We start from the raw sequence: 6,469 nt of genomic DNA on the forward strand, positions 1-6,469 counted from the left end.
GCTTTCCCTGTAACCACACGACAGTAAAGTTATCATCGGTTTCAAACAACCAACGGCGCTGTGTAAGGATTCTTTAGGAACAAACACATTTTGACGTCACTTAGTCATGCATGACTTGAAATCTTTTTGTTGAGCTATTCACAAGGGACGGCAAGCTGAAAAGAAATTATTTTGTTTGACGTAATGGCTGGCTTGTTATCGCGACAGCTTCGGCAAATACAGAGAGTGCCCAAAAGTTACATACAATTGTCAACTTCATTATTGTGCTAAGACCGATAAATTTCTTTCATCATACTGTGTCAGTCGAGCCCGTATTTTAAGCTGCCACTCCCTTCAGTTAAACGGACAGTAAGCAGGGTCCCGAAATTTTGTTCCCATGTTTTTTTCAAAAAGTCCCTGTATTGAACAGACGCCTAAAAATGGCTAAAATGGTCAATTTTATTGTCAAAAATCCGTATTGAACGAACATTTGCAGTAAAATTCTTTTCACTGAATATAAAATCCATCCGTTTTCTGGAAACTTCCTCACCTCAGAACCTTACCGCGAGAATCCAATGTATTGAATATTTCACTGGAGCAAAGTTGAAAGAAATAGTTTTCGCCCGACAGTAATTCAGAATGAACGCCATCGCGGAAAGAGAATGTCTTTTGAAGACTGTATATAGTCTCCACACGCGGAAATGGTAACCAGTAAAAACTGCAATTGCAAATCCATGAGAATCATTGTCCGACTCCTTGGCATGTTTTACCTGAGAAACTACAGTTATACAGCGTAGCAGGTTAATGCAGTTTGTTTGTGTAGGCTAGCTTTTTTTCTTCAGCCGTTAATCCTGAAAATGCTGCGGCATGTCAGATCGATCTGTCTCGGTAGTAATTTATGGCTTCAGTTTTGAAAGTGCCCCCCAGAGATACCGAAAGTTATCGCTCAACTATCCAAGCTCTTTCAAAGTATTCACTGTTCTTAGAGTGACCGATTTGAGAGCTAATCAGTCACTTCGTAAATTGTAAGTTTGATAAGATTTAACCGAAACATTGCCCATGGTAAGCTTGTCGTTAGCACATGTCGTTTACAACAAAATCGCCCTTAAAGTCAGTGCTACTGAAACGAAATTTTCATATACACTTTTATTGCCTCAATTTATAGTCTGAAAGGTGCTTATAAAGATGGCAAAGTTTGTTCTAAAGAAACGAAAAGGAAGGATTTTTTTTTTTCGCTGCTAACTGAAACACTGATAACCATGACTAAAACATTTACAACTGTCTGCGGGCAGGCAATCAGATCCAATCCTGACAGAAACAGACTGATCAATCTTGGTGATCCTTTGTCGTCCGTGACAAATTATGACAATTTTGAAGTTAAATTCCTCACGTCGGAAGTTGAGTTTAAAAGGATTTTAACTATCAACACATCTTGATAGCGGTTGCCCACGGAATTTTTAAACACGATTAGGAGGAAGTGATGTAGGTTCTTTGGTGCCAACAAGAACACTAAACTTTTTAAAACTCTTGACCGGCTTTCGGGCAAGAAATAAGTCTTTTCTTTTATCTTGTAAAATGTTTCCTAAACTGTTGTAACCAAACTTACATTGTGCAATAAAGTTGCTGTACTAATCGTGCCACTGGAACCTTCGACGGCTGCTTGAGACCATTCTTTCTAATTTGTTTGAGAAAGTATGCCTGAATTAACTAAGACCGAGGCTTGACTTGGCCTACGTGCTGGTTTTTCAGGATGCGATGTAATTTAAAAAAATGAAAACGACCATTGAAGGATGGGCACTATATATATACTGATGACCTCTCAAGTTAAGGACTCTTCCCGCTAAAATCCGGTGATTTGTACACGTTGAAAGACAGTACCGCCACCGATCAGTTCCTACTAATTATTTCTTTTCTTGTTGTTCGTGGAAAGTTTTTGCAACTTAGCCGGAAGCAGGTTCTGCATGCCGTGCCCGCTTTTTAGCTCAGAATTGTTGCTGAAATTTGTTAGACGAAATGATACCGTAAATTAAATTTGTTAAATCTTCTGACTGGCCAGCCCGCAGAAACAAGGTGAATGTCTTTTCAGAGTCAGTCAAAGTAATTTAAAACAGTTTTGTGAGAGTTTTGTTGAACTGGATATGTAGTGCTGAATGAAGATGGCCAGAACTGAATCAACTGAATTAGTGCCTGTGCGCCCTCTCGCACACAAGCCCTATAGATTGTCGGACAATCTATAGGGCTTGTGTGAGAGAGGGCACGTAGGCCATTGGTGGTTTGTTTTGATGTGACAGTCTAATCTTATGTTTACCAGGTTTTGTTTTTATTAATTCAAAAGTCAGCAGAGTCTATTTACACCCTATGCGTAAACCAAGGAGTAGGCACGGCAAGCTAATAAAATAATAAGGAAGGGAGAGATTTGTAATCCACTATTGATTACATAACACACACAGCCGTTTTCGTGAAGTTACGCACCCCTATTTACCACAGAAGAGTTTACAACTTGAGTCATTAAATTCTCTCTTAGTCCGGCAGATTAAAAGAGTTTGGCATCTTTTCGTGATCTGTTGTTTGACCAAAGTGAGATTAAAAATGTTTATCGACAAGTATGTACTAGCTAGACACGACAATGTTTTCATGTTATGGCTGTCGAATTTGTTAACCGACTGTCGGTTTTTAATTCATGACCTGTCTTCAGTAACATTTTTTAAGCTTTAAATAAGTTCAATGCTAGCCTGATTAACCATCCAATTCAGTCATCAGTTTCACCTGGTTTCACAAACAACATTCAATTAACGTCAACATGATTATTTTTAGCTCAATATAAACGTTTTATTTCTTAAATTAGAATTCTTGTTTTGGATAGTTTGCTCGCGGCGGAACTAAAGCCTCTCAGTGCGAGGACCTGCAAGTCGGTTGTAAACTACGGATCGGTGTCTCACAAGCTGAAGGCATGGCGGTGAGAACATGTGTGTGGCCGGAATGGCAGTGAGTAGGCCTCTCTTGTTAAACATAAACAATGACGGCTCAAACATCACATGCTTGTCAGTTGAAAAACATTCTTAAATCCTTGGCAACAAAATGAACACTCAAGGTAAAAGGCCAAAACACGTTCAATGCACTCGAAATATCGTTGTTTCGGTAAGCTAATTAAGAAAATTCTTTCTTAACAAAATCATCGACGGGCAGTTTAAACGAAATTGCATGACTCTTTGATGAGTACGTACCCTGCCAATCTTAACAGAGTCTTTAATCCGAAATATTACCTTAACTGGATAATAATCTGCGGCCGGCGATATAGCTGGTTCGTGGTTTACGGGCTACGCTAAAGCCGTGATAATCAGATTCTTAGCACGGCTTCTTTTGTTTACTCAATTTTTTCTATAACACGAAAACAAACTCTTCATTCAATTCAAGTCACGGACATGAGTAATGTTTAAACAATGTGACCGACACCTGACCCACCCTACATGCACGCAACCTATGCCTACCTTTCGATGATTTGCAATAACAAACGGAAACGAATTCTCCGCTGTTGTTCACGTATCGTCACGTGTAATAACTGATTCCGCACGCACTTAGATTCCACAGCGTGAAAACTCGAAACCCTTCCATCACTGAACACAAACCTGCAGTGATACAATAGATGGCTCTGCTAATTATGTAGGACTGTCAATTCACATGAAAATTAGTTTAGAAGTATGTGTTTTTGTTTTTGTCCCCATTCCTAAGAAAATGGCACTCGAGCGATGTTAAAAATTTTGACCTTGATTACTATCCAGCTACCGTTTGTTGATTACAGGTATAATCTGTTTTTCATCACCTTCGCCCGACCTCAAATGCATAACAGTGAAGGGTTCATTGACTTTCACAAAATGTAGAGAGGAAAAAAAAAAATAGATATGGCACCGACACCAGGACGCCGGACGATTTATGACAATGCAGAGATTTGTTAAAGGTGAATTGGTAACTGAAAAATCAGTTAAGGCGCAATCTCAAGGTATAAGCTTTGCAAATTGATAGTTTTTTAAGTCAAGCCTCTTGTGTGATAAGAAATTCGACGGAATTAAACTTAGACAAATGAAGCTGAGGAGGCTACTTATTGCTGAACAGCGTGCATTCAAGATTGGTGTCACCTACAATCTGCTTGTTTGAATGTGCAATTTCTTTCGTTGATACTTTTCTTCTTTTCGCTCTTTCTGTCGTTCTTAATGTATTTTCCTTGGTAGTCTTGGTAGGATCTGTAAACTACTGTATTTATCAGTAATGAATTTTATCGTGCAACGAACAGTTGAAAAGATAACTTGGAATGTAGCTTGCCTATTTCCGGTGTCCTCTTGATCTTACTTGAAGAAAAAATACTGTTATGAGCAAGCTTAAAAAAATGCTAAAATGGGACGGAGGATCTAGAGTGTCTTTGAATTGGGTTGTTCACATTATTTCGTACAGAGACAAGTTCGCAGCCGTGACGGAACGATGGGCATTGGATGAAGTACAAGGAAAAACTTTGTTTTTCCGTCTGCTCCGAAGCGTGCGTGAAGCAATTTTTGACATCTTCCGATGGTTCCGCTTTGACAACTTGTTTACAGCCTTTTCTTATTGGCCTATTTGAGGTTGGACAAGACTCCCACGTATTCAGTTAATCCTCCAAGATACGTCAAGGGTCTGAACGTGCTGAACATATCCTGGCGGAATTTATCTCAGACAAATAAACGCTGGCTTCTATCTCCCTATCTTAGTATTTTACCAAACCATTGCCATCGATTCGTTTCATCGATCCTTTCTTTTGATTGGCGAGAAACAACTCCACCTGCAACTGCAAATAATCAGTCTGACATGCGCTTTACAGTAGTTAAAAAAAGGAAGCCGACCTCAGTTTACCACCGGAATTCCAAAATCGTGAAAAGCAAGCGAAAGAATCAAAAATAACACACTCACTGAACTCTGTTGAATATCGCAGATTGAAAAGACCTTATTTTCCTGTTGAATCGGTTTTCAGCGATGCCTTTGATTTTTCTGTGGGTTTTATTTCAGTCTATTCACTAAAATAACTTCCTTTCCATTCGAATTGGCATGGCATGGCCGCCGGCCGTTTTGAATTGCGTCAAATATGGCTCGAATTACACTATCTGTATGGGAATCCGATGATAGATAATTTCCATTTGAATTCATTCCTGAAATATCGAAGCTCTGTAAACTGAAGATATCTGGCCAAAGATTTTACTGAACAATCGTGTGACATCTACAGTTGTAGATGCGATAAGACGGTCATGTAATCGTTCTAAGGAGCTAAGGGTGGCTTTGTTGGGCTAACTCAAAACGGATTGTATATATTGCCCTCTTTGTGATCCCCCGAACCTGACCAAGTCCCTTTAAAAGACATTTTTTCTTCCGAAATAACGGTCGGAGGATCACAGTGATGAAATGGTGCAAATTAGGTATTTATCCTCTGACCACCACGTGCAAATTCCACGCATTGATTCGCAGGCGTTCAAACCTCCCACCATGAAAATAGGGTAAAAGTACAGGCACTTAAACGGATTAAAAGAGCTAGATTTACAAGTATGGCTCTCCCGGACCCTCAGCTCTGTTAAACTTCGGCTTCTTCATAATAAATGGACTTAGAGCGTCACTGCTCCCTTACTACTCCTGGATGGGACGCTACAAGCTAGCCCATGTATTGCAGTCTTTCCACCCAATATTTTGTTACCGTATCCCAACTATTCCGGCAATTTGCATTTGTTTACCTGGGCCCAGTTTTTCAAAGCCCGATTAAACTAAGTCTGGATTAACGTGAACTTTGATTCGACTTTAACAACTAATCAATAAAGATTCTTCAAAAAGAGGTTTGGCCCCCAGTTTGAACTTTTCCTTACCTTTACGGCTTGAAATTAGCCTTTGAACCATTTTTAACGAGCGAGATGAAAACCTTGATTAACTTTTAATCGTAGATTAGCGTTAATCAGCTTTCGAGCACCCCGGCACTGCTGTAAAGTAAAGGAACTGACAAGGATTCATGTAACACACCTGCATGCAGAGATCAAGAAACAAAGAAACCACAGACGATTGGATGGAAAGACCACCACTCCGGTATACCCACGAATGGCTTTATCGTCACCGTCAGGGTATAGTTGACCGCTGCTGGGAACTGAGACTGACAGGCATGTCAGTAGCTGCTCGACACAGACCCGATCGATGTGTTTTTTTTTTAAATTTTCCTTTTTCAAAAAAAAAAAAAAAAAAAAAAACACGTTACCTTCTAGCACCATGGCTGCTAAGGTCCTTACAGGGTTGTTTGTAGTCGGTTACAGTATTGGTTCTACTGTACAAACACACGTCACTGCCGTAGATCAATCAGTTGAAAAAGCAACAACGCGTTGTGGACTTGACAATACTATGCCAAAGATCCTTAAATTGAGAATGATGTGTTTTTCTAGAAAGTGACACAGGCGAACTCGCTTGATCAGGAGTGGAACCTAAGACCTTCATTGTC

This window comes from Pavona decussata, unplaced genomic scaffold (genome assembly GCF_977016875.1).
Source record: "Pavona decussata unplaced genomic scaffold, jaPavDecu1.1 SCAFFOLD_4, whole genome shotgun sequence".
Classification (NCBI taxonomy): domain Eukaryota; kingdom Metazoa; phylum Cnidaria; class Anthozoa; order Scleractinia; family Agariciidae; genus Pavona; species Pavona decussata.